At 44.5% G+C, this 27,952-nt stretch overlaps 1 protein-coding gene and 1 long non-coding RNA gene across 12 annotated transcripts in view; both read left to right on the top strand.

Moving 5' to 3' along the window:
* Positions 1-20,220, top strand: part of LOC139826367 (uncharacterized) — a 30,115-nt gene extending 9,895 nt beyond the window's left edge. For 3 of the 8 annotated variants that reach the window (XR_011736347.1, XR_011736346.1, XR_011736352.1), the window contains 5 exons: positions 8,106-8,298; positions 14,828-15,778; positions 18,449-18,588; positions 18,703-18,832; positions 19,539-20,220. This is a non-coding gene — a long non-coding RNA (uncharacterized lncRNA). Of the gene's footprint in view, positions 1-8,105; positions 8,299-14,827; positions 15,779-18,445; positions 18,589-18,702; positions 18,833-19,538 lie in introns of all 8 variants that reach the window. The other 5 variants (XR_011736349.1, XR_011736350.1, XR_011736348.1 and 2 more) reach the window with 5 other exon arrangements.
* Positions 20,221-20,227: 7 nt separating this feature from the next.
* LOC136114956 (netrin receptor DCC-like) overlaps positions 20,228-27,952 on the top strand; it is a 333,036-nt gene continuing 325,311 nt past the window's right edge. For all 4 annotated transcript variants that reach the window (XM_071801760.1, XM_071801758.1, XM_071801759.1 and 1 more), the window contains exons 1-2: positions 20,228-20,696; positions 21,571-22,284. The gene's annotated coding sequence lies outside the window, so the exon portion shown is untranslated. The remainder of the gene's footprint in view (positions 20,697-21,570; positions 22,285-27,952) is intronic.

Here is a 27,952-nt window from a genome sequence, read left to right as displayed (position 1 = left end):
AGCCAAATTCCTTCAGCTTGCTTGAAAAAGCAACACAAAATCCAAACCCAATTGCTCAGCTGGTTGGAGTCGCATCTGAAACGCAGAGGCTGCAATAAAACTCATGGAATGTCGGAGAGGTTTTTTAGGTTTTACTACAGGAAATGGTAACGTTTATGTGAAGGAAAAGACTTTTAGACAAACTCCCCCAATTTCTGGAAGCCCCGTTGCCCAGGGGAATGGGCAGAGGATTCTTTTCATGGCTTTGTTAAGCCAGCCTTATCTACAGAAGCCTAAAAGTGCTGCTACAACACAAGATAGGAGCGGAGTGAAATGTCAATACCAGTCAGTGTAATGCACCGGTGGTTTCTGACACAAGAAAGGAGAAGGATCGTTGATCTTTAACCATGTTTTTTGTATGAGACACTTGACAGCTTTGCATCCACCTTCTATCATCTCCTCTTGGGGTATTTCTGGCCTTCCTACGTGTGGTGGAGACAACTCGGGGTTCTGGGTGAGTCGGATACAGCTGTATCATGGGGAAATAAGTCTCCACAAGAACTTATCCTGAAAATAAAGTGATCTTGTGGCAGGGTCACAAGTCTTTTGTGTCAACATCTGTTATCTAAGCATCTTGGGCAGCCTTAAAGCTTCTTGCTCCTGCCCTGATCCCAAGAATGGTTGGGATTTCTAAGCTAATTAATCTCGGCCTGAGTTCATTTGGCCAATGCAGAAGATGTTAATGCTTTTGGAGCCTGTTCTTGGGTGATCTTCAAGTGGTTCTTAGGACCGGGCAGCTCAAATAAGTTAATTGTAGTGGTGGCTTTTCTCCTTAAAGAAAGGAGTGAAATAGGACAATGTGCCAGACCTCAAGGTCATCTTTTAATTCTTCTCTTGTCCCCAAGATACTTACATGGGAAGGGAAAGGTGCCTAAGGAAGTGAAGCTTTTGGGGATTAACCTTTTGGAGAAAGATGCAGGGAGAAAAAGAGCTTGAGACCCCAGGGTAGGTTGAGGATCACTACATGGGGCAAGAGATCTACTGATGAAAAATGATTTCTGGGTCATGTCTGCAAAGCTTCTCGTATTTAAGCTCTTCAGTTGCTGTTCTGGGAGCTGTTGGTGCTTATGTGCCATATGCTCTTTGTGGTGAACCGGTGGAAATCTGTGTGCGAGCACAAGGTTTGTCTCCTATTTCTGGTAATCTAGTGCCTCCAGCAGAGCAGATGCGATCTGCTCAACTATAAAAATGGTCTCTCTTGAAAAATCATGTAGACGGGCTTGAAATAGCTGTGCTGTTTGTGCTGTGGAAGAAGAAATGGGTTCTGGAGCTGAAATGGAATGTCCTGAAATAGTTGTGAGCGGAGATGGATCGAGACAGCGGTTCTGATTTGGGAAGGGACATGTGGGGCTTGGTCATGAGAGAGGACCCCAAATGGAGAAGAGGTGTGAGAGGTGCACATCCTGTGTCTGTTGCTGCTTGTCACAGCAAGTTATCCATGCTGAGTCCTGTACCAGGGTCTACATGGGCTTGGGTGTCCCTTCCTCAACCAAGACCATTTGTGCTGGAGTGCGTCCCCTTCTGCCTTCCAGCGATGGGTGATCTCTGATATATCAGAGGGTCATTTTGGTTGGAGAAGACCCTCAAGATGGAGTCCAACTGTTCACCCACCCTTGGCACTGCCCCATGTCCCTGAGAACCTCATATCGCCTCAGCCCTGAGGGGGTTCTGGCGCTGCCATTTTGGGCCCTGAGGGGATTCTCCCAAAACTGCCCCCAGGATTCACAGTTTGTCCTCCCCAGGTCCCAGCACAGGGACGGTCGCTGCCCTGGGCCTGCTGGCCACACCAGTGCTGGTACCAGCCAGGATGCTGGTGGCCTTTTTGGCCACTTGGGCACATACTGGTTCATATTCAGCCAACACTGTCAACCAACACAACTATGTCTGTGACTGTTTCTGTGCTGGCGTACATTGTTAAACCAGCAATACAGGGATAGGAATGTTTCCCTTCTCTCACCTTAAACCGAGTTCCCGTTATCTTTATTAACCAATGGTGAAGAATGCGTTTTCATAGTGATCATGGTGACTCTGGCTTAACAAATCCAGCCATAATCTGACTCAAACAGCAGCATTTCTTAGCCGGGCGGTCTCAAATGATGGGGAGAAGGAACATTTCTCATTGCACCAGGGTGGTGGGAAAGGTCTGGTTTGGACTGGGTAGCAATTTTAAGGCCCGGGTTGGTTTAACATCTTGCAATGTGCTGATTTTCCAGCCCTAAGGAGCAAGGGGAGCTCCAGGACAGAGATTTTTATAGACCTGACATTTAAAGTCATTAAGACTCAATTAGATTTCTTGTTGAAATCATTTTAGCCTGATTTTTTTGTCCCAGACTGATGACTGGAAATTATCTCATTTCCCTCAGAGGGGCACTGGTGTCATTGGGAAAAGCCATTGCTTTTTGCTATTGCTGCATGGTGGATGCCATCCCCAAAGTCCTGTTGGGAATTTCCCTGTGGGTTTGAAATTTGTTGGGTTTTTATCCTACTTAATCCAAAATATTGATCAATGAACATGAAGATATTCAGTTTTCCAGCTGCTCTTTTGCTGAAAAGCTCCATTGGGACCTGACTCCCTTCAATTCTCAGCACATAGGACATGCAAACTGAAAATGGTCCTGATTTTCATCCCTCCTTAGAGGAAAGAGCTTTCTTGATGACTCCTATGAATAGAAGCAGACCAGCAATGCTTTCCATAGAGCATGGGATATATTATAATAAGAGCATCATTTTAATTGGGAGAGACCCTCAAGATGGAGTCCAACCATTAACCTCATTAATTCTGGGCTGCGTAGCTCGGAAGAGAGGATGAGATTGGGACCACAACCTCCATAAAGCATCAGAAGTGCAGGTTTAGTGTTTGCCGAGTGCTTGTGGTACCTAATGGGGGAGTTTGGCTGCTGAGCCTCGTTAAGATGAGGAGCTGCAGCTCCTCAAGTAAAACCATTTAAGGTCAGGGAAACGCAATTTTGTGTTGAAAATGACTTGGAACAAATTGTATTTGTCTGGCTCTTGGAAACCAGGCCAAAACATCTCGGTTTGAGGGCTTTTGAGATGTTTTATTTGGGATGAAGGGTTTATTGAGGGCTTGTGAGATGGTTTATTTGTCTGCGATGTTTTGAGGTGCGTTCAGATGGGCGATTCGGAATAAGTCAAGTTCTGAAGAGGCAATCTGGGGATGTTTTGGTAAAAGGAAAGTGGTTTTCTTACCAGGCTTGTTGAGCTGAGTGGGTTCTGCTGCGAGCACAACACTCGAACACCTCATTGGACTCAAAGGGAGCAGCCGAGGCCGTCACAGTCACGCCGCATCCTCCTCTTGTGTCTGCATCTCCCCAAAGCATCAGCGAGGGACCAAAAGAGCCCCGGTAAAATTGCTTTGTGCTCCATTAGGACAAAATCTGTTTGTTTGTTTTTGAAAGGAAAAGATGGATGAGCCGGTTCTAACCTTCCAAAGGAGGCATGACTTGTGGTGGGGAGAATAAATCATAGAAATCAGGAGTATCACGAAAAGACAAAGCTTGGAGGCAGCAATTTCAGAGCAGGCCGAGGAGGTACGAATCACGCTGTGAGGGTAATTAACACAGGAAAAGTCCTTTCTGGGCTTGTGATGGGATTTGATCAAAACCAGAGCTTTATTTTCTTCAAATAAACCCTCTCACTGCATCCCAGACTGGAATTGCCCAGCCCTATAAAACATGGGAGCTGGTTTAAATGATTACCGGTTTCTTTCAGCATAAAATCAACCAAGATTGCATCTGATGAGGATGAGCAATATCAGAAAAAGGAATTACAAGGCACTGAAGAGAACCTGATGTGAAAAGCCATTATTTTTCCCTGCGTGGGGAGAGCAAAGCAAACAGCCAAAATAGATTGGCAAGCAGAAATTTCCATTCATTACAAGGCTGAGATAAAATTTCTCACAATTTGTCCTGTGCAGAGCTTTGGATGTTGGAATCAATTTTCTATGCAGGGAGATACTACAGGAAAATGAGCATTCAAGTTTGTAGCTGTCCGTGAGTGCAAACACAGGCTGGATCTAAGGAGAAATTTGCTGCTTGAAGCACCTTCCTCTTAATAAACTTGGATAATTCTCCGTTATCCCCTTCTCCCATCCTTGGGGATGTGTTGTTCTGTCAAGGAGAGAGGTAAAAGCTCTTTTTAAAGTCTATTTTATGTGTTTATGTATAATCCAGCAGCCTTTCTCACATCTTTGCTACATGGAGCACGTTATCCCTCAGCAGGGCTGTTGGTCTGGTTTCTAATGTTGGGCAATACACTGAAACTGGATGGTATGAGGAACCCACCTTCAAGTTTAAAGGAGAGTAAACTAAAGAATATTAGAATTAATATGTTATTGATAATTGTATTGTCTAATAAATATTAGATTGGGGTCTTATATGAAGTTGAGGAGGGGGAGATTGTCTGAGTGATGCTGAGAAGTTGTGGTCCAGCATAGAAGGCTTGATAAAGTTGAGAAAGAACCAAGAGCTGTTGAGTCGGGTGTCTGAAGATGGAAATGGGGGTGTTGGTGTGCAAGGCCATCGCTGCCTGGACCCCGAAATTGTTCGCTTGCCACCAGCCAGCCCTGCTACCCAATTGGAGTCCTCCCAGCACTTTTTGGGCTGCTCTGCTAGATGGTGCTGTTGCCTCGGTTTCCGAGAGGAGTTTGTGAGCTGGTCCTCAGCAGATGGTCCTGGGAGGAGAATTAATGCTTATTCAATTAACTGTATCAGCCTGTGGTTAAAACAACATCAAGCGCTGTGTTCTGGGGACTGCGGAGAGCTGGTTGGAGCACGGCGGCTGCCAAACCGCGCTCGGCGGCGGCCAAAACCATGGCTGAGATGGGCCAGAGCTCCTCCTGAAGCTGCTGCCGGGCTCCAGGTTTCATCAACACAAACTCTACGATCCCGTGTACTTTAAACAACTGCACAAGCAACATCCTTAATCTCCTGGTTTTAGAGGAACAAGGCAAAGCAAACTCTATGGGAATGTCAGGAGATTAGGACAAGAAGAAACCAACACTGTAGCCATTAAAGTCTTATTTTAGCTCCATTTCAGCGGAGGGAAAACTGCTTTGAAATGTTACCAGGTAGAAATTTGCTCTGAGTTCTCTCTCTATGAATCTGGAGGAACTTCGCTGCGCTTAACGGTGATATTTAATATTAATGCGAGTCTTTTCTTTGAGGAATATCCCCAAAAAGCTGCGACAATATTAGAACTAGAACTACTAAACCATAAATCCAACAATCACCCAGGGTCTGCTGTTGGTGAGCGTGTTGTGGTTGGGCCTAAACTGTGCCTAATTTAAGTGTGTTTCTCTTAGCATGGTTACCATGAAGGTCAAATTCAAGCAGAACTCTTGGCACCAAAATGGTTTTAGTCCTTCATATCTGGGTAAAATCCAGCATTTCCCACTTGTGTACCTTGTGTGGTTCCAGTGGGACTGCTGCTCAGTCAAGATTAACTAAATCCCATCCTAGTGCTGGGCTTGGTGTCTGTCAGGGTCTAACTTGGGGTGCTGGGAAATGCCCCGGCTTTGTGCTGCTTGCGATTTGCAGGGTTGAGATTTTCTTATAGCGGGTTCTTCCGAACACAAGTCCAGGGTGGGGTGGATGGACGTGGCCCTTTGTCTCTCCTGCTGAAGCCCTTTTACCTCCCCCAGCTCATTAAATATTAATTGCTGTGGTGTCAAACCCAACTCTCCCACCTCCCAGCTGCCTGCAGAGCTGTGAAGCTGCTTGCTGGCCTGATAAATATTTAATTACTGCATGAAGTGAAGCAGCTCTGCTCCTGTGATGGCCGAGAGCATCAGGTCAGAGCACATGGGCAGCACCCGAGCTTCAGAGGTGGCCTCTGGCTGTGCAGGAGATGAGGATGAAAACCCAATCAAGCAGGTAGTGATTTCCTTTTGTTCTTTGCCCAAGGTGGCAGGAAGGTTGGATTTGGGGAATGATATTGTCTTGGAGGTGGTTGGAAAAGACCTTGAAGATTGAGTCCAACCATAACCCAACACTAAACCGCGTCGCTAAGAACCTCATCTGTGTGTATTTCCAACTCCAGCACTGCCCTGGGCAGCCTGTTCAATGCCCCACAGCCCTTTGGGGAAGAAATTGTTCCCCAGAACCAACCTCAACCTCCCCTGGTGCAACTTGAGGCCGTTTCTTTGTGTCCCTGTGTCCCCTCAGCTCCTGTTCTCCAGCTGAACCCCCCAGGTCCCTCAGCCGCTCCCATCACACTTGTGCTCCAGCTCCATTCCCTTCTCTCCACTCTCTCCAAGTCATTTCTTGACATGATGGCCCCAAAACTGAACAGAAGAGGAATTCCATACTATAGAAGTGGGGTGTCTGAAGCATTTCACACGCTCTTAACTTGCACATTGGGCAGAAGCACAGAGGACCTGGTGATTTGCAGATTGTTGTTCCCTCAAGAACCAACTTGGGAAGAACCCTGGTCCCCAGCTGCGGTGACAACCGCGGTCGGCGATGTTCGATTTAACGGGTATATTTATAGCAGGTTTAGCTGCAGACTATAACGGCTTCGTGTGAGGTTTCCTTATATAATGGTGATGTTGCAGCACCTCGGGTTCCTCCGACAGTGAATTCCACAGCTAATTTCTCTCCCCCACACACCTGAAAGGAATGGGAGCAGCAGGCTGCCAGTCTCTTAAGGAGAGACTTAAAAGCCGGCTCTGAACCTCAAGTGAATGTTGTAACAATGCTCAGTGATAACATGGCTTAGTAATCATTAAAAAAAGAGGCTTTGGACAGAAGTGTCTGAGTTGGATGAGTCTGGAAAAAAAATATTGAGTTTCTGGTGCTGTAACTAATCTCTGTCAGCAAGCTCTGCTATCTTAATTTTCAGAATAACTGTTAATATGTGTGTTCAGCACTTTTCTTTGGAAGAAACTAATGTATTATAATGTTAAATTGAGATTCCTGTTGACGACAAACCCTGAGGAAGCAGGCAGTGGGACACCATGGTTTATATTTTCCAATCAATCGTGTGAAGTTTGGAAACTATGCCCTGGAGGACTGAAAATGTATTTATTCCTTGTTGTAAGGTAAATCAGAGCAAAAGAGGGGCCATGGGTAGCGTGTCAGCCCGATACAGAAATCACAGCCCGTTCAATAACAGGTTGTGTTAAACACATTTTATTAACTTTGCATCAGTGTTTCTGACATCACGTTCTTACGCCTGTTCTAATTTTGATAAATTAGTGCGCCTATTAAATGGAAACTTCTTCTCTAATATCAAGCGAGTGCGATGAAGTCAGATTCACTCGTTAATGGTAATTGCAATGATTATAAAGTTGCTCAAGGTTGCTGTTTCTGGAAATGCACCTTTTTGCACTGCTCCGGACCCGAGTGGTTTTGCTCATTTGCTCAAGTAATTTGCAGATTAGACGTAGAATCTATTTAAAAACCTCCTGAATTCTGCCTCTTTAGTATCCGTATCCCTTTGGCAGCTTAAGACGTCTAAATAAATGAAATTAATAAGAAATTAATCTGATGCAAGCTTTGTGAAAAGAAGTCATTTCATAACAAGAGCCAAATGAGTGATTCACGATGAATAATTGAGCTGACATCTTTGTTTTTCCTGCTCATGCAGCTTCAGCAAACAGATTTCTGCATCCTTCAATTAACAGCAGAAAGCTTTTGACAAATTTGGGGTGAATGTTCTCAACAGGATGGCTTGTTCACAAAAAGCCTCTTCAGCATCCAAAATTGCAGTTTGATGTGATTTTGCTTTTGTGAGGAGCCGTGTGTTGACATGGAGACCCCACCAATGACCCGCATGGTGACCAAGCCCCATGATGTTCGAGTCTTTGCTTGACCAATAACTTGATTTTGGCTGAAAGTGGGTCCCTTTGGCTGCTTGTGAGACCTGGGGACGTTGGGCACAGCTGGTAGGTGGCCACATGGACCCATGAGAGGTTGGGTGGGCTGTTGAGGTCTCCTCTTGCAAGACCCCCCCTGGTCTCCGTGAGCTTTGAGACTGGAGCGGACACCAGAATGTGTGATGTGCTCTCGGGTGAGATTGTACATTTGTGCTTGTTTTCTTCCTTTCAGCCCAATTTCAGAGACTTGTGTATCTTCCAAATCCACCGGGAGCCTGTAAATGTTGTCATCAACATTACACCAGTCGCTCATTTTCATCCGTGGCAAATCTTGACTAAAAACTGCTTATTTAGCACCCCCTCGGCGTCCTCGCCGGCCTCTCCCTGATGAGTGTTGGACAACGAAGAGAACTTGAATTATTAAGGTAACACATTTTCACCAAGCTGTTTATAAGACAGAAAAATTTGCAGAAAGGATTTGCCAAGTCCTGAAATACAACCCTTCATTTGAAGATGCGTTTTGAAGTCCTGTGGTTGCTTCCTTAAGACGCAGCCACCAGAATACCCCAAAGAAATGATTTAAACTGGTTCTTCCCCAGTTCTTGCTGGGAGGTTCATAGCGATGTCTATGGATTTGTTGCTCTGTTTTGATGGCACAGCTGGACGTTCGGCCTTGCTCCGAATCTGACCGCACGTGGTCAGCACCCAACTTGGGTGCAAGCGCTTGGCTGACTGTCCCATGTGTTCAACTTTGATTTATCGGGTATTTATTGATCTTCGATTTTAGATGTCGTGCTTACATCTGGTTGGGTTTCAGTGGATGAGGAACATGTTGTGTTATCCGATCAAAATGTGCCCAAGAAAGCGGAAAGACGTGTAGCTAACAATATAGACGACTCTTTGGAAGGTCTTCATTGCTTGAGCGTTGGGTCAAGTAGACCCAACCATATAAATCTGATTATTTTTTAAGCCAAACTCTTGCAATTATTATTGAATAATTGCAACTTATATTGGATATATGAGCTTGTTTTAGCACCAAAGTGATCAGGTGTGTACTTAAACCAAACTTATGGCCTAAATTTTGAAGAGCTCATGGTGATTTGGAGTCATTTTTTGCCTGAGAAAGTTTGATTGCCTCAAAGGGCAAACTCCACCATTCCTGCAAATGAGACTTGTCTGGATTGCACCAAAAATGATAATACTTAGAATTAGATATAAAAGTATCCAGCAATTTGAAGTGAAAACCGTGTTTTCTGAGATGCTTTCCTGAGATTTAAATAGGCAGTAATTGTCTTTTAATTATTAGATCAGTAGTAGGCAATGTGTCTTAATCTGTTATGCTGCGATTTCTAAAACATATTGCAATTCACCCCCTGGAATTGATTATATTTAACAGGCATTAACCATCTTTTTAAATCACTCTAATATGTCTATTTAAGCATCTTAACTTATGCATTTAAATTAGGCTTAATGGAGGGTTTTGTGCTGCAACTTCATCCTTTAGGAACATCTCGGAGGTTGTGGAGACGAGAGGTGAGCTGTGGGCATCACTGATTACACAGCGGGGCTGGAGGTTGAAATTGTCACCGTAAAACGGGTGATTTACACCAATTTCTGCCCTAAATCCCTAATTTTATGCCTCCTCAGCCATGTACCTGTGGGGATGCTGAAGGACGCACATCCAGGGATGTCCTATGCCCCACAAAACCCAACTTTTAATGCTCAATGGTGGCTGCTTTTGCCATCGAACAAACATTTGTGGTGCAGACTAATTTCAAATCTGCTGAGTAACTGTGCACATTTAGCTCTGATTATGAACCAAACCCCTGCGTTTGCAGGAGGTTAATGGGCATTTTAGTTCCAGAAGTACATTGGGACTTGGCAAAGACGAGTCGCTAAATTATTCAGGAGGAGAGTTTATTTTTAGCCTTGTGGGGAATGGGTCGGATCGCTTATTCTTTGGGGTTTTTGGTTGTGTTTTTTAGCTGCTTTTTTTTCCCCCTAAGTCAGGTTATAAATAAAATCGCAGCGTATTACAGCTCGGCAGGGACTTGTTTCTACCCTCCACACATCTCCCTTGGGATAATCCGGAGATTTTCCCATTCTGCTCTTGTTATGTTGGTTTTCTGCCTCTCGCTAAAAGGTGTCTTAGTGAGGATGCTGTGCAATTTAGGAACTTCTGCCTAGAAACTCCTTGGCTAAGTTGATGATGAGGTTAAAAATACCCATCTATAGGATAGAGCGTAGACTTGGAGGAGCCCTGGATGTTGAAATTCTCCTTGATCTCTTAGACCTCCAATGTTTGAGCTTTAATTCTGAATCCTTATTTTCGGAAGGGTTAGTTCACCTCTATCCCTTGCGTGCGATTGTGTTATTGGGGCCTGGTTGAAGGGTTTGTCGAAAACGCGCGTGTAGTTTGGTTTAAATTCCTTAGTATTTCGCCATTGCCAAATAAATAGCGCTTCCCCACAGCTGCTCTCAGCTCTGACCATCTGCACACTCCAATTATTTTCCATTAATATTTTTAATTATTTAAAAAATACGATCGCTTCCGTTCTTCTTTTCATTAATTCCTCGATAACTTCGCATTTTTCATCATTCAATTACTGTTCATTGCCGGTCATTTATTTCATCAATCATTCGCTGTCACTTGCAGCACTGAATGAAACCGGAATACTACAGTGTAGGCCTTTATTTTAAGGTCCTCCAAATAGACATTTTATCAGAGACAATAAAGTAATTCCTATTTCCCTTTGCATGATCTGGCTTAAAGAGAAACCCCTGCATTTTAGGATGCTCTAGAGATTCCTCCTCCTGGTAGAAAATAATTCCCACCGCTGATATTCTTTTGCCCTAAGATGGGTCATTCTTGGTTCATTCTTATCAGCTGCAAGTATTGGAGCTTCATTGGGGGTGTTTAGGTCCGTAAATATGAATTTTTAAAGGTAAAAATGATTCCTGAACTAAACCGAGGAGGAAACACCCCCATGTCCGAGTGTTGCGGGTCCTTCCTCATCGCAATAGAGAGTTCGCTCCACACAATTGTCTCACTTAACCTCTTTGTTTAATATTTTTAATGACTTCTTTGGTCTGTGGATATTTGGCACATTAACATAATTATCTATCTTAACATACTGTATTTGCCGCCTGCTGGGGATGAAACACTGAAACTAACATGAGTAGCTCATTAACAATAATGCTAGTAGCTCATTAACAATGTTGACCCAATTACATGTTGTGTGTCCCAGAGACAAATAACTGTAATTGCGGCTCAAAAGTGATTTCATAAACACTGCGATTCTTTTTGAAATGCAAAGCAGGGGAGCATTATTTGAATTTTCAGTATAAATACAGGTTTAAATTAAATAGAGCCAATCATCCCACTAAACCAAGATTTTGGTCGGTGCGGACGGCCTTTTGCTGTGAATTGATCCACGGCGCGTCTGGTTCCGCAGGATCAAAATAACGTTCATGTTTTCCCTGCAAAAATGATACCGGTTGTAGCCAACAAAAGGCAGACATCTGGTGACTGGCAGCCGCTGCCGCTAGCAGCAGGTAGCGCTTTGCTTTTGAAACCATTTGGATTGTGGCGCGTCCAAGACAATGGGAATCTGATGAGGCTTTTGATATAATCTGCTGATATTTATTTTGTGTTTTAAAAAAAGATGCCTAGATCACAGAATCCCAGAGTGCCAGGGGTTGAAGGGCCCTGGAAAGCTCATCCAGTGCAATCCCCCCATGGAGCAGGAACACCCAGCTGAGGTTCCACAGGAAGGTGTCCAGGCGGGTTTGAATGTCTGCACAGAAGGAGACTCCACAACCTCCCTGGGCAGCCTGGGCCAGGCTCTGACACCCTCACCCCAAACAAGTTGCTTCTCATCTTTCAATGGAACCTCTTGTGTTCCAGTTTGCACCCATTGCCCCTTGTCCTGTCACTGGTTGTCACCCAGAAGAGCCTGGCTCCATCCTCCTGACACTGCCCCTTTCCGTATTGATCCCCAGGAATGAGTCCCCCCTCAGTCTTCTCTTGTCCAGCTCCAGAGCCCCAGCTCCCTCAGCCTTTCCTCACCCGGGAGATGCTCCACTCCCTTCAGCATCTTGGTGGCTGCGCTGGACTCTCTGCAGCAGTTCCCTGTCCTTCTGGAGCTGAGGGGCCACAACTGGACACAAGATTCCAGGTGTGGTCTCCCCAGGGCAGAGCAGAGGGGCAGGAGAACCTCTCTGACCTACTGACCACCCCCTTCTAACCCACCCCAGGTCCCATTGACCTTCCTGGCCACAAGGGCCCAGTGCTGGCTCATGCTCACCCTGCTGGCCCCAGGACCCCCAGCTCCCTTTTCACTGCTCTCCAACAGCTCATTCCCCAGCTTACACTGGAACCTGGGGTTGTTCCTGCCCAGATTCAAGACTCTACGCTTGCCCTTGTTCTATTTCATTAAGTGAGGATAATCCAGAGCTAAAGAGATTTGCCTGACATGATGCCAATGAGCTGCGTGTGGACCAAAACTCAAGTATTTTTTTCTCTTTGTATATAACAAGGCAGAAACTTAGTGTTGCAGATGAGCAATTAATGCTCCGGGGCATCTGTTTGCAGCGCACAAACTTCTCTATTGTTGTCACGGTTCAGGCCGATTTGTGGCATCAGATCATTCTCATTTTTGCAGGTTGTTCCCGTTGTAGCTCGTACAGCCCCTGTTGGAACAGCACATGGGCAGTAAGTAATATTTGCATTGTTATGACAAATCTGGGATCAGCGGGAGCCCCCAGCTCTTTGGGACATGGGGCTCTTCACCAACACCTCATCCCCTTGTGGTTCTTTTCCCCCATTTACTGATGGAGCAAGATTTACTTTTAAAAAGCAACTTCAACGCCTCTACCACAATATTTAAGGACGTTATCAGGATGGCTAGGAATGGGTTTTTAAGCTTGAGAGGAGATGACAGCCTCGTCACGCGATACGCCAGCTGATGGGTAAATTGAAACTTCTCATCATTATTTATTGAAAACAGCGACTATAGCCTACCCAGAATTTTCAGCCTGACAGGGCTCATTTATTTCATATTTTAAACATTAAAAAAACAACAACAGGGGAGGCTGTCATTAAGATATCAGTGAATCAAGCCATTGAATGAGATAATTGTTTGCTGAAGAGAAGTTAGCTGAATATTTAATACAATGTCAGCTTGGCTTAGAAGCAAAAGTGGTTGAATTGATGGCATTTTTAATGCAATCATATCATTAGGAAATGATGTATTCAAGAGGTTGGTCAAGCATCTGAACTTGCCTGCGGTCCTTGAAATAATTCCCTGGTCACCTCGGAGTTGTGCGGTGATGTGGGATCCTCTCTCGATGTTTCCATTCCCATCGTGCTGAAGAGCACTAAACCATGTCCCTATGGCATGTATTAACTCCCTTAGAGTTTTAATATGTATTTATTTGTTCTTCAGCCTGGCCTAAGAGCTGTGTTTATAGCAGAGACCCGAAAGACAACAGGACCGGAGTCCTTAAAACCACGTCCTCAAAGAAAAGGAGCAAATAGGTTGAATCTCCCCAGGTGAGGAAGCACCTTGTTAAGCTTATGGATTTGCACAGCGGATGAAGCAGCTCCTCAGTCCTGCTCAAGTTCTTCAGCTTAACCAAGGTGCTGATTTCCTGGGTGAAAAATCTCTCCTAAGAGAGGAATTGGAGTCCTTTGAGCATCAAAATTGTTGTTTGACTCCATAGTAATTTGGCGATGAGCTGAGTTTGAGTTAAACCAATACGGAGCGATTGGCCCCAGCGCTCACTGCTCTTCTAGTTTGACGTCAGTGAAGCTACAGCCCTGAGCTGGGTTTATTTGGCTTGTGGGTAATATTTCCCTATTTTGTGATTTTTCTGAAAGAAATTTCGCTGGAGAGCCTGCAAATGGAGCATTGGGGATTTCAGCAAAAAGGGGAGCCCTGTGTCCCCCTTGGGTGGCTTCTGCCACCACCTGGGGACCCGCAAGTCCCTGCCAGGGTGAGGAATGAGCGTCGCCACAATTAAAAAGGCAGCTATTGATTTTCTGCTTATTCCCATTGACGGGACAGCGCAGCCCGGGAGATCTAATCTGTGACAAGCCAAATTGCCTCTGAGCTCAAGGATCTGCTGGACTTTCCCCGTTTCTCCTTTGCTTTTCCATCACGGGCAGCTCTCTTGCTGCTTGTGCGTGAGAGCACGTCAAGAAATGAAAATCATTGATATCTTGATTACCTTTGAGATCCAGCTTTAGGCAAGTGATTAAAAAGCGACCAGTAAATACCTGGAAGAGCTCGTGGTACCATGGGTGGTGGTGGCACCGCTGCTGATGGGACTAAATCCTGGATAACCACGATATGAGCTGACAGCTAAATTAGCTGCTGCCAATCACTCGCTTCTGATTGGCGCTGACAGAGCCGAGCGAGCTGGGAACAAAAGAGACATTTTTTCGGAGCTCGTAGTTATTTCATTAACTTATTACAGTTATTATATTTAGTATTTCCGAGCAGCCCCTGCCGCTGTGCTGCGGTAAGAGGAGGTGCTGCTGAAATAGGCAGAAAACCTGGTGAAAAAATATGAATTTCAGTTAAATATATATATATATAAAGAACAAAGAGGTGATGGGATGCTGCTGGGCCACAATCCTTTCCATGGGGCTCCTGATGCCCAAAGTTGATGTGAAAGGCAGCTTGGTACATGTGCCATGTACCAAGAGCAACCACGGTGCTTTTGCTTTGGAATAATGCATCTAAGCTTTATATTATGTGTATATATTTTAATTCCATATGTTACATGCATATATATTTTATGCATGCTGTGAATCATCTCTGACTCCTGAAGATCACGATTGCATGTCCCTCAACCCGTTAATTCTTATGTTAAGCCTCTCTCTGTCAGAGACCTTCTTGCCATGGCAGCATTTGGGCAAGATTTAGCTAATAATTACCTTCTGTTCAGGGAAAAATATGGTTTGGCAGGAGAAATCGTCCTCAGCATCCACTGGCAAGCTTGAGAAAGTGTTCATATCCACCTCCAGTTGCCATTTACCATCCTGCGGGAGTCTGCGTTGGAAAACGGAGCCGGGATTGCGAGCGTAGCGCCTGCTGGAAAGGAGATTTAGGGTTGATTTTCTCTGTGGTATGAGAAGAAATCTCCAGTGAAGAGCCTGAGGTGGGTTATATGACCCTGGTCTCCGTGTAGCGTTTTTGTTCTAGAGAACTGGAGGTGATTTTCTGATCTGGTAAATAGTTATCCGTAGGTATCGCGCACACATCCATCACATCTGGCTCTCCTTAATGGGATCTCTGTGTATTATAGACCTGGTCAAAACACGCTGTTCTCTGACAGCCTGACAATAATAACAAAAATACGGCTTTTCCAGCCTTGTGCGAGGTCCTGTGAGGAGTTTCTCTTCATCTCAGCGTAGCCCATAATTTAATCTGGACAACCTGAAATGGTTCATCAAGCCAAGCGGCAGCGCTCTGTCCTTCCAGAGCCAAAGCCAGGATTGCCTTCTAACTCCTTTTCCCATCACTTTCTTGTTGCTACACAAACGGGAAAAAGTCTTATTTACTTTTGCTTTAACATTATTTTCATTTACTGTGCAGATTACTGGTGAGTTTTATTAATATAATGCGTGTTTATCAAATAGCTTAGAGATAATTTGCTGTTTCTATTTAATTTTTAATATTGCACTGCCTGCTGGAGAGGTTTCATTTGAGAATATTGAAGCTGTGACTGTTGTATTTTAATTCTTGACACCTCTCTTCTTCTCATTCTCCTTTGTATTTGATTTTGATGCTTTGGTGAGAGTTTTGGAGGCTTCTTGGAGGATCTGTGAGCAAAGATCTTCCCCTTGTAGGACCTGATGGGGATTCTCATCATTGGGGAGAACACCAGGAGGGGAAGGTGAGAAGCATCATGAAGGTGAAGATATAGGGGACCCTTTGATACCACTTTTATGACAGAAAAACCTGCGTGTACAATTAAGCTGAGACTATTGAAATAATTAAGCCTAGAGTGTTGGGCCGATGGGTGCTGGGAATCTCTCCCCACCTTAAATCTCAGCCCATTCCTGAAGCTCAGCCTGTCGTGGTGTCTTTGCACAACACAGTGGTTCTGTCCTTAGAACTGAATCTTATGTGCTTTAATATATATATTTTTAATTTATATGTTGAACGTCAATTTTGTTAAATTTTCCATTTGCTTTAACGTTTTTTGGGAAGAGAAAATGTCCCGTCCCAAAAGGCATTTTGAAGCAGCTTCACTCGTGATTTCAAAGTGACTGCTCACCCAGAAGTGTGAGCTTAATTATTATTTCTATAAGATAACGAATCAGTGTGAAAAGTCTGAGACATAATTTTGGTGCAGTGTATTTATTAATACTTGTAATTCGGGGTTCATCCAAAGAACTGAAGTTTAACTCATCATCCAGATCAGAAGGATCAATCCAGGACAAGTTTGGGGTCAAAACCCTTTGCAATCCACTTAATTGTCTCACGTTTTTAATCAAAATCATTGTCTGAGATTTGTGTAGGGTGGGATATTTCTGAAGAAAGGGTGGCAGCAAAAGAGATGCTGCCAAGGTATGATATATGTGGGATTTTTGGGACAGATAAAGTTCCAGATGTCAGCGTTGGCGTCAAGACTATGGCCAGGAAGAGTCAACTCCTACTCAGCTGTGTATCAGAAAGCGTTATAGTGGCTCAAATATCACTTTTCTCCAGTTTTTAGCCTGGATCAGGTTCAATTTCTCCTCCAACCGGCACAAAACGCTCTGGGCTTGCTGCTGTTTGAGCCGCTCGCCGGGGCTCTCGGGTCCAATATTAACGATCGCGGAGCAGCAGCCACGATCCCGGGCACCACAGAGTAAGGAAACCGTTTCCAGGCTGAGAAGTCTGTAACACCAGCATTTTACTGGGAAATCTAATGAGGAACTGGGGGGAAAAGGGAATTTAATGGTTAAATTCCTACCCCGCTACCCCAAAAATAAGATAGGGTCTTATGTTAATTTTTGCTCCAAAAGTTATTACTTTTTTACATGTATAGCTGTCTGGACACTGTTTAAATTTACTTTTAAAATGACCTGGGACTAGGGCTTATTTTTGGGCTAGGGCTTATTTTTGGGCTAGGGCTTATTTTTGGGCTAGGGCTTATTTTTGGAGCATCCTCAAAAACCCTGAAAAATCACGCAAGGCTCATTTTTGGGGTAGGGCTTATATTTGGAGCATCCTCAATCCTAAAAAAAAAAATCACACTAGGGCTTGTTTTTGGGGTAGGGCTTACATCTTGAGCATCCTCAATCCTGGAAAAAAAATCACGGTAGGGCTTATTTTTGGGGTAGGGCTTATTTTTGGGGTAGGGCTTATATTTTGAGCATCTTCAAAAATCCTGAAAAGAATCACGCTAGCGCTTATTTTTGAGGTAGAAAGAAAACACAGAAAATACCCACAAAGAGGGAGGTTTTGGTTCATTTATAAGAAGTTGTCTTGGGTAAAACGGAAGGGTTTCATTTCCATTTTGACCTTTTGGAAATGTTATTGCATGATATGTACTAGAAAATATTTAGATTTAAAAATGGCTTAACCTGAAAGGTCAACGTGTTTTCTGGTGAGAGCGTGGGAGGAGGACGCTCTGCTGTGCTGGGAGTACAATGGCCCTTGGCTGGCCAACACTGATGGTGGTCCCCTCCTCCCCCTTCCTTTTCTTCCGCTTGCAACACCCCATGATCTCTAGATCTATAGCTGATATGAAATATAGATATACTCTGATAGAGAGCTATTTCTGATACCTACTAAATAACATATGTGGAGGGTATTAATACAAGATTGTTATCACCTAACTAATAACAAATAGTGTAGGATTTATTCATATTTTATTTTTCAGTTATCAAATCATTAATGGATGGGTCCAAAATTCTTCCAGACATTTAAAGCCCCCACTAATACATTGCTCCTATTGCTCCTATTGCTCCTATTGCTCCTATTGCTCCTATTGCTCCTATTGCTCCTATTGCTCCTATTGCTCCTATTGCTCCTATTGCTCCTATTAGAAATTCCCATTCCTTATAATGGGGAATGGATGAGGATGTTCTGTCAGATCCTCCCTGGACACTAAATGGAAAAGCAGATCCAAACCCATCCAAAAAACCCACAGAAACCACGAATTAAAAGCAAATCCCCCAAACCATTAAAAGCTTCCACATTTTAGATAAGAAATAAACCAAGAGCGCTTAAAACTCCCCCGTGCTGGATGGGAGATGCTGCTCTACCACCCAACACCGCATTTCAAAACATGATCCGCTGCTTCAAATCCCAACGCTTGGATCTATTTCTTCCCAAGGTTTTTGCTGCTTCTGGCTGAGAAAAAGCCGCATTTCAATTCGTGGTGGGATTTACATCTTGTTTATCAATTCTGAGCATTAATTCTGAACGTGAAACTTTTGCTCGGTCTTGCGGAACGGGTGGATTTATTTTGATGAACGTGCTGGTGATGCCTTGTGAAAATATAGGGCTAGAGTATATAATCCTGACAGTTTGTTGGAAAATTGCTTCTTTTCTTCCTTTTTTTCCCCAGCAGAAATGAATTCAGACCAATCAGAGCATTGGATTAGTGAAGCCTGACCTGCTAAATTGAATCAGACAGTTATACAGCATCCGACGTTCACCGCATTGACCTTTTTAATGAGAAATAGGTCTATTAGATCAGTTTTACTCCCGGTAAGATATTTTATGAATCGGAGCGGTGCTTTCCATCATTGAGGCGCGGATCAAGTTGTAGAGGGAAGGTTACAACACAATGAAGTCAAATGAGCTTTTTGATGGCTTGTCCAGGTGGAACACGGCTCATTCGTTAACTCGCCGACCCCTCTCCTCGTTGTGCCAAGAACCTCAAGAAAAGCAAAGGCCGCCGAACGGCCTTCAGGAGGGGAAGGAAAAGGATACATCGCACGCAAAGAGCTTGGTAAATCTGATTTTCTTTAGAGTCTGTTGGGGATATTATAGAGGAATCCACGGGGGATTCACTGTCTTCCCCCACAAAAGAAGGTGGAGACAGACGCCAACCTGCTCAGTGCATTTTGGCCTCTGCGCATCCTTGAGGTCCAACCTTGCGTTGTTGTATCACCCATCACACTTTGCTTAAAATTAAAGGTGCTTCAAATCAAAAACTGGCTAAATACAAGCGTTTTGTCCTGGTTTGTTCCCTCAAACCAGTTAATAGCTGTTTATTTTATGAGAATAGTCAGGTATAGACTTTTCCTACAGTTTGAGTGGCATCCCTGGATGGGGATGCGGTCCCCAGATCCTTTGTGACAAACAGAAGAAATGCCCATTTTCTAGAAAATGAACAGTCAATATTTGATTTCATAGTTGCCATGTACAATTTTCCCCTTTATTTGGAGAAAATGAAACGAGAGAACTCAATTCATTATTACATTTTAAAACATGCATTGGATTTCTCTGGCTTGTTAGTTTAGGCCGGCTCTTCCAATGCTGTTCTGCGGCATGGATACGGCTGGGAGTTGCTTGACTTTTGCGTGTGTGTGGAAGATTAAAGACTCGTTTAAGTTGTTATCATGGAAAACACGTGTTCTTGCTGATTCACGCTGGGGTTCCTCTTAGAGCATCATCTGCTGAAATTCTGCATCTAATATCTTGTTACTTTGCAGGTGCGGCAGCCGACGTGCTGCGATTTTAAAGATCTCGGAGGTGTTTTCTATGGAGATGGGAAGGTGTCCAAGTGCTTCAAAGAAGCAAAACCAAACCAGCTTGAAGGAAGCAAAAGCTCATTGTGAAGGCAGAGTTTCTCCTCCTCGGAAAATTGTGGCTTTTGACCAATTTTGTCCAGAGTTGGCCCCATCCATGACTGTTGTGCCCCCTCTGAGACCTTGTTGACTTTCCAGCTGCTTTGTCATCCCAGGAGAAGGGTCTTGGGCCACCAAGATGAGAAGATGAGTTGAAGGAGCCCAGCTGTGTCGATTGCCTCCCTGGGGCACCATCGGACCTCCAACCATCCGTGTCTCCACGTCTGCCCATCTCCACGAGTTAGTAGCCTTACAAAAATCACTTAAAAGTAATTTAGGGGGACTGAAATGAAGCAGCAGCAATTAAAACCATCTCTATTAATTTTTGGAATAATATGATGAAGTTAAAATTAGAAACGCCTTATACCTTGTAATTCTGGCGCTTGCAGACGTCAGTTTGGAGGTGGATCTGCAGAGTCTACACATCAACTCTTCTGTTGTCTCTCAGTATGAAGGAAAAGGGTGATTGCAGATGGTGAGAGATGGGTTTGCCGTGTCCCCCGTGCCACCCCTGTCCTCTTGCCACCAGCTTTGCTCCCCCAAAGCCCCCCCAAGAAAAGCAGGAGGTGAAAATGGTGACCGGCGTGCGAGAGGAACAAACGCAGCCAACCTATGGGCAGCAATGTGAATCATACCCTGCGAGCAAGGCGCCGAACAACTTATCCACGTCTGATCCGCTAATACATATTTATTCTGTTAACGAGGAGTTCATTCCTGAACAGAACGCTCAGGAGTTGATTTATAGCGCAGTCAAATCAAGTCTGTACAAGCTGCTCAATTCACCGACATAAATCACAACAGTTTTGGTTTTGCTCTGGGCTGTGGGGAAAATGGGAGCTGAGCGAACGCGGCACTTGGTGACTGTTAATAATTAATAACAGTTAACGAACAGCATGAGCAGTGCTCTATTATTGAGATCATTATGAACACTAGTGATTATTTTACTATATGACAGCGAGCGTTCATAATAACAACGATGAAGGACAGGGACCTCGGTGCGTCCTCGTCACCCCGAGGGTGCAGGTGAGTCGCTCGGTTGAACGGGTGTCACCAAGGCTAAGATGCTTTTATTCCTAATTCATGGTGGGTGTCAGAATAAATGTGGAGGTGGGCAGAGACCCCCATTAGCATCACCCCTGGAGAAATAGATCAGTATAAATCATTCCCAGGTTTAGTTTATTTACCTAAAAAACCCAATTTGTTTGTATGGGAAGACACTCAACTTGAAATATTCTGCGGACTGAAAAATCTCAGCGTTCACCTTATTTTTGTATCTGCGTGTTTTTTCCTTCCTATTAAATTAATTCCTCTTTAGAAGGCTACATTTCTCCTGTAACGTTCATATATCTTCTACCTATCTACAATATAAAATTACTTTAGCGTTAATTTCTATCATTTTAACAAACAGCAAATAAATCATCCATGGATTTCCTGGGAGGGCGAAACATTGGATGCATGAATTGCACTAAAGGTTTAAACTCCCTTGATTAAGTTTCTCCGAGATGTTTAAGCGAGCGTGTCCACATTCGGATTGCAGTTAATCTACAGTTTTTCATAGACATCATGTTTTAAAGCTTTAAATCCACAAAAGGCTTTTTTTGAGCCTTTTGCCTGGCTGTGCCCGCCCGGTGCCGGTGCTGAATGTAATGTGTTGATGATATATTCAACCCAGCGCGCCGCAAATAGGCGCTAAATATTCAGCAGAGCCTCAGCTGCCTCCTCGCACCGCGGCCCAAGACGAGCTCAGATGGTGACATTTCCCTCCCTAATCCCTTTACTCCTCTTCCCATGCAAGGAATTTGTTTCGAAGGATGGGAAATGTCACCACAGGCCCCTCAAGCTTGCAAAATTGTTTAAAAGTTAATTTTTGTCTGTGTGTTTTTTTTTTTTTCTGAAGGGGACATAGTCTGCAGTGCCACCACCCTCTGGAGAAGAGCCTGGTTTTGGTGGCATCTCTTCCAGATGTCCAACGTGAGGGTTGATGCCCATCTGGTGAGACCCAACCTGGAGTTCTGCGTCCTCAGCACAGGACAGACGTGGACATGAGGAGCAACAGGAATGATCCGAGGCTGGAACAGCTCTGCTGGGAGGATGGGCTGAGAGAGTCGGGGTGTTCAGCTGGAGAAGAGAAGCTCTGGGGAGACCTTATTGTGGCCTTTCCGGACTTAAAGATGGGGACAGACTGTTCAGCAGGGCCTGTTTTGATAGGACGAGAGGTGATGGTTTGAAACTAAAGGAGGGAGATTGAGGCTGGACATGAGGATGAAATTGTTGGCCCTGAAGGTGGTGAGAGCCTGGCCCAGGTTGGGCAGAGAGGTGGTGGATGAACCATCCCTGGAGACATCCCAGGCCAGGCTGGACGGGGCTCTGAGCAACCTGAGCTGGTGAAGATGTCCCTGCTCATGGCAGGGGGGGCACTGGGGGAGCTGGGAAGGTCCCTTCAACCCAAACCATCTGTGATTCTATGGAGGATGCTGTGACCACTCATCAGGGTAAAGCCCAAGTGATGCTCAACTGAGGATCAAGACCACCTTCTCCAGAAAACCATGCGAGATCACAACATGACGTCAGGGGAATGACATCGCACAGAAGAAGAAAGAAGGATGATCTGGTAATGTCATGTCTGGGGTTTATTTCAGATTCTTGCACTGAAGGGAGCTGATTAGTGTTTTTAGCTAAATATGTCAATATTTTAGGGTAGAGGTGGCCTCTGTGTCCAGTTTCCCATTGCAAAGTGAGGCAGCAGTACTGGCTTGAGAATAGAATATTTAAAATTTAGCTCTCAGAGCTGGGGACCGGAGGGATTTCTATGGGATTGAAAGCCCCAGAATAGTCCGTGGACAAGAGTTATGGCCACAAATAAGTCTTTAATGTTTGAGGTTTGGAAGTTGTCTAGAACAGCAGATGCTGCACTGCACGAAGCTGTTATCTCAGGTGGGTTTGAAGAGAAAAAGCGTTATCAGTACAACAGTAGAAGGTAAAGAACAATCTTTCCGTTCCTGCCAATGTTGGAGTTGTGAATGTTTTCCTGCGGTAAGTACGGAAAGAAGTAGTTTTGTGTGAAGTGGCAATTTAATCTGAAGACGACATCCACGTGTGTTATTTGGGCTGTTTCTCTTCAATCAATTTGAACACCACAAAGTGAAAACCAGTATTTCATTTGAAGGATACTGCAAAAGCGTTTTTTCGCTGTTTTAAAGCTTTTTTACCAGGAACTTGCTGAAAACGGCTTTTGACAAGGACTGATTTTGGTTTTGATGAACAAGAGTCCTTAGACCAGATACATTTTACTGGAAAAAAGGCCATTTAGCTCCATCGCCCATGTTGTGGCACCTTGGCTTGGGTCTCTGGGCAGCCACTAAGCTGGGTCTAAAAGGACTCAGCTTTACACCCAGCCTGGGGCTTAGGAATTCTCCATAGTCATCCAATACAAACCAAAGTCAAACATTTTGCAAAATGCTTATCCTGCATACCCATGGGTTTATTATGCACAGAAAGACATCACTGCATAGATGAGATTTTATTATTGTTATTATTTTAGCTTCATCCTAAATAAGTTTGTTGTTTTAATTGTTTCTACGTGGTTTATCGACCATATTTCTTAATTGTGAGCACAGATGAATGTACTGAGCATAACACTTCAACGGAGTTCATAACGTTTTGCAGTAACGCTTGCAATATTTATGTAGTCAAACGCTTGAATGACATCTGTTCGTGCCGGATACAATGATGCAGGTTTGTGCTGGTTTGTCAGAGGAACGGGCACACTTCTGTCACTTGATACGAAAATCCTGCCAAACGCCGACAAAATCTGCTCAGCGTTTCCCCCCCGTTCGTCGTTTCATTTTCTAATTAGTGGAGTTGCAAGAGCGATTGAAGGTAAAGTCTGCTAACGCATATTTTGGAAGTTGAGATCTGTATCTTTGCAAAACCATATGCACGTCTCTCCAGGGGGGTTATTTAGCCAGTTAGCATTTGTGTTGATAACAGCACCGTGAGTTCTGTTTGATGTCAGGTTTGAAAAGGTACGGGAATAAGTGATGGCGCGAGCGCCGAGCTGGCGGTTGTGGGAGGAACGTGCTTCATAGGCTACGAATCTGTGAACGAGATGGGTGAATAAAACACAGGACTCAATCAGTTTGTCCACTTTTAAACCTTGTGTTTGTCTCCAAGGTTAAAAAGATATTCAGCTAAAATCTTTGCAGGATCTTGTCCTTTGCAGCAACCAAGTGGCTGGTGGACCCATGGGTGCTGAAGGCCACCCCATCATGTGTGGAGGTCCGGAAGAAACGACAACGTTGAGGTTCTTAGGGCCGTGGTTTATTGCTGGTGTTGGGTTATGATTGGATTCAATGACTTTGGGGGTTTCTTCCAATCAAAGTAATTCTATGATCTTGCATCTTCTCAAGCATCTGAAATCAGTTGTGGTTGGATGCTCAATATCCGATTATGTGGACCTTGAGAGAGTGCTTAGTTCAATGTTTGAATGTTATATATTAAAATAAGTTTCCTTTGTGTGGTTGGAGATGTGTAGTTGAGGTTCTTGGGGACATGGTTTAGAGGTGGGCTTGGTCTAGGCAGTGTGGACTCGATCTTAAAGGTCTTTTCCAGCCAAAACGATTCTGTGATTTATCATCCACATGCTTTCAGGGCCTGATTCTTGTTTTCAGTGTAAAACATGAACATTTTCCTTTGGAGTCTTGATGTTCGTTCGTTTTCTCAGCTCGGTCCTCCTGTCCTCCCTCCCATTTCTTTCTACTTGAAGTGGTATCATGGGGATAAAAACTCTAAAGCAAAAACAAGTGAGAAAATGACGTCTCCATGGAGCAACCGATGCCGACTGCCTCCCAAAGCAGCAGCAAATACTTCGTTGTTTAAATGGGTGAAAAAACCCCTATAGATGCCTACATCTCAGCCTGACCCACTCATCCACCCAAAAACCTTAGAATTTCAGGCCCTGTCTTTCTGCTTCTCCTCCGTGACCTCAGGTAAATCCCTCAATATCCTCGTATCTCGTTTTCTCATCAGTAAAATGAAGATAATCACTCTTTCCTACCTCGCAAGGATATGAGGATGGATGTGCTGAAGCCTGTGAGGGAAATAGTTGTTGTGGCATCGGGTCATCCGGTAATTCAAATTAATCTTCCAGGAGAGATGAACCATCGTAACATCTGTTTTGTCTGCTCAGAAACAAGTAGGAAAACACTTGATTTTTTGCAGGGAGAATTTCTGTTCAGCGTGACCTTGGTGTAATTATTTTTCCAACTGAATTTTGACTCTTAATGGCTTGAAAAAAAAAAATAGGAAGGGAACTTTAACGCGTTTCTCCAGGTTGTTAATTTGACAAATGGATTTGAGGTAACGCAAGCGCTTTGTTTTGTTCATTTTAATTCGAGTAACTCGCCATTCAGGAGCTGTGGACTTACCAGCAACTTCGCTGCAATGTGGTTATAAGGACTTGTGAGGTGTGTGGTGCAATATTGTCGGTGCAAAACAGAATATCTGGTGTAATTTTTGATGAGTATCGGCACCGTTATTACAGTGGTGGTTTTTATACCTTTAGAGGCTGTAGTTCTGCAGGATATTACTTAGAAAGTACCTTGTCTTTTCCCTAGCAAGCCATTTAGGAATTAGAAAACCGTCACTCAGCTTTTTATTATGAAGTTGAGAAGTTTGCCAGCCAACAAAATCAAGTCAATAAAGCCCATAAGATTTATGATGTGGGGTGTTGGAAGTTTTGGGGGCTGGAGTCGTTGGCCTTTGGCCAAAGACATGGAAGGGAAATGCGTTATTACCTTGGCTGTTTCAACGTGCAGGTGGAAATGGTCAAGGAGGTAAAGGTATCTTTGGATATATGTGATTATAAGCCAGAAAAATTGGGGTGACGATGTCTGAACTCATGGGAACGTTAGGAAATGTCCTTTGAACAACTCAGTAGTTCCCAAATCTCCGTCTCCTCCATCCATCAGCGTCACCCTCGAGCATCCCCACACCCTCCACAAGAGGCTGAGTTTTCCTCACAGCCCTCCAGACATTTATCGGAATGTTATTTGGTATTAAATACGTAGAAAAAGTAACCTGAAAGTAGCTAAATTAGAAGGGTTAATTATTTAATGATAACCACCTAGTAAGTCCTTGCGCAGTTCAGCTTTCTGTGACCCACCAAAAATGGTCAAACTTGAACGGTACTGGCCAGACACAAAGTTACTTCATAAAAGAGATTTGTGCACCTATTAAATGATGAGTTTTAATGGGAAATACCCAGTTGAAACATTTCATAAAAGCATTAAATGGAGCAAGATGCACCTCTGAGTATTTCTACGTCTCGGTTAGGCTGATTTGAGCCTCACGTGTGGGTCGGGGGAATTGTCTTGGTTTTGTTCCCCAATGGTAACTTTTGAGTGGGATTTTACGTGACAGCCCTTCCTTTCCTACCTCTCCTATATTTCTATTATCACCATTTTCTTTTCCTACCCACAAATCACCTCCGGTTGCGAACCAGGTTTACTTATTGATCTGCTACATGAATCTAAAATTACCCGAAGCTGTTCCTGTCACTCCTTCCCATCCTGGTGCGGTTTGTCTGCTCTCCCGAGCGATGCTTTTCGGATCTCTACTTGCTGTGTTTTCGTACCTTTAGAAAAAAAGCAGCATCTTAAAATAGTTCTCGTTTCCCTTTGCAGTTTATCGATTACAATCTGGCAATTTCCAGGCCCGATCTTGACAAAACTTTAGTGATTATGAAGAAAAATCGCTTCCTCTCCAGCTGTTCCGCCTCTCGGTGTAGGACCCAGGCGACGCTCGTGTTTCTTGTCAGCAAGAAATAATCAGAGGCTTCCAGAGTCAGGATAAAAGGGGAGCTTTTAGTGAGTAAATATGGGCTTGTGGGAGTGAAAAAATGAAGATAATACAGGTGCTACATCTTGTGGGATGTCGCTAAAGCTCCCAATGGGTTCGATGTGCTGATTTCTTGCCTTTGTGTGCGCTGCCAGGCGCTGGCTCCATCCAACCCTCACCCCTTTCAGCGAGCACTCCATCAAAATGATACTAAAGGAAGAGCTTCCCAACTCTGCCGTGTTGCAAATGGGTTGTGAGACAAATTCAGTCTGTGCAAAGGAGGTGGAGATTGAGCTGGAAAATAAGAGCGGGGAGAAGAAAGGCGCACCGGCAACGTGAAGGCAGCAAGGTGAAGAGTTGGAGAAGAGGTTGAGGTTGGATCTGGGGAACAATTTGTTGCCCAAAGGGCTGTTGGGCATTGGAACAGGCTGCCCAGGGCAGTGCTGGAGTCACCATCCCTGGAGGGGTTGGAAATACACACAGATGAGGTTGGCGGGGACATGGGGTGGGTTAATGGTTGGACTCGAGCGTCTCTTCCAACCAAAGCGATTCTGTGATTCTAAGAGCTGGAAATGGTCTCCAGGCGGAGGGTGGGTGTCTCCAGGAGCTTGAGAGATTGTGAAGAGCTCGTTAGGCCGTTTGAGGAAAGCAGGAGCCCTGCTTCTCATTAGCAGTGGCCGTTTTACCCAGCGAGAAGCTGAAGGACGTGAAAGTACGCTGACGTGGGTGCTTGAGAATGCTTAAAAGCCTCTTCACTGTTTCAGCGCCGTGGAGCTCCAGACAGAATGAAAACCTTGTGGCACTGATCATTCAATGTAGGTTTTTGGGGTAGTTTTATAACCCGACCCTGAGCAGCCCAAGGGAAACGATGGTATTTTGGGGGCGTGCGAGAGGCAAAGCATCCACGTTGCATTTGAGACGTTCACGGTTTGGAGCGAGGAAATGGATATCGCTGCAAGCCTGTGTGAATTGTCTCTGCTATTCATGGAAGAGGAGGAAGGTCGTTTCTCCAGGCTTCAAAATTCAATTTGCTCGCTGAGAGGAAGGCGCTGGGAAGAAAAAGTGCGAAGCCTGCTTGTAACACAGCAGCAAAACAGCCAGCAAAAGCTTTAGATGTTGGCATTGTTCTTTGAGCTGTGATAAATAATGTCTCAGGCTGTGAAGAAGTGATAGAGAAAACCAGGGAAGTCTTCAGCGTGGGTTTTAATAACACGGTTGGGCGTACTGTGGGGTCTGGGTGTAACAAACCACCGTGTCTTCAGCTTTTGTCCACGTCCGTGGACTTGGAGATGCTGGGGATTACACCCATCTCTTCACATAATTAAATAACCCATCTGGGAGCTGGGACTTGGAAGCAGCAGCAATCGGTCCCAAACCAAACCCATGGCAACGCTACCAACACTGAAGCCAAGCACCACAAAAATCAGAGCAGGATGTTTCCC

This window comes from Patagioenas fasciata, chromosome Z (genome assembly GCF_037038585.1).
Source record: "Patagioenas fasciata isolate bPatFas1 chromosome Z, bPatFas1.hap1, whole genome shotgun sequence".
Taxonomy (NCBI): Eukaryota; Metazoa; Chordata; class Aves; order Columbiformes; family Columbidae; genus Patagioenas; species Patagioenas fasciata.
This window is presented reverse-complemented; position numbering and strand designations above follow the sequence as displayed.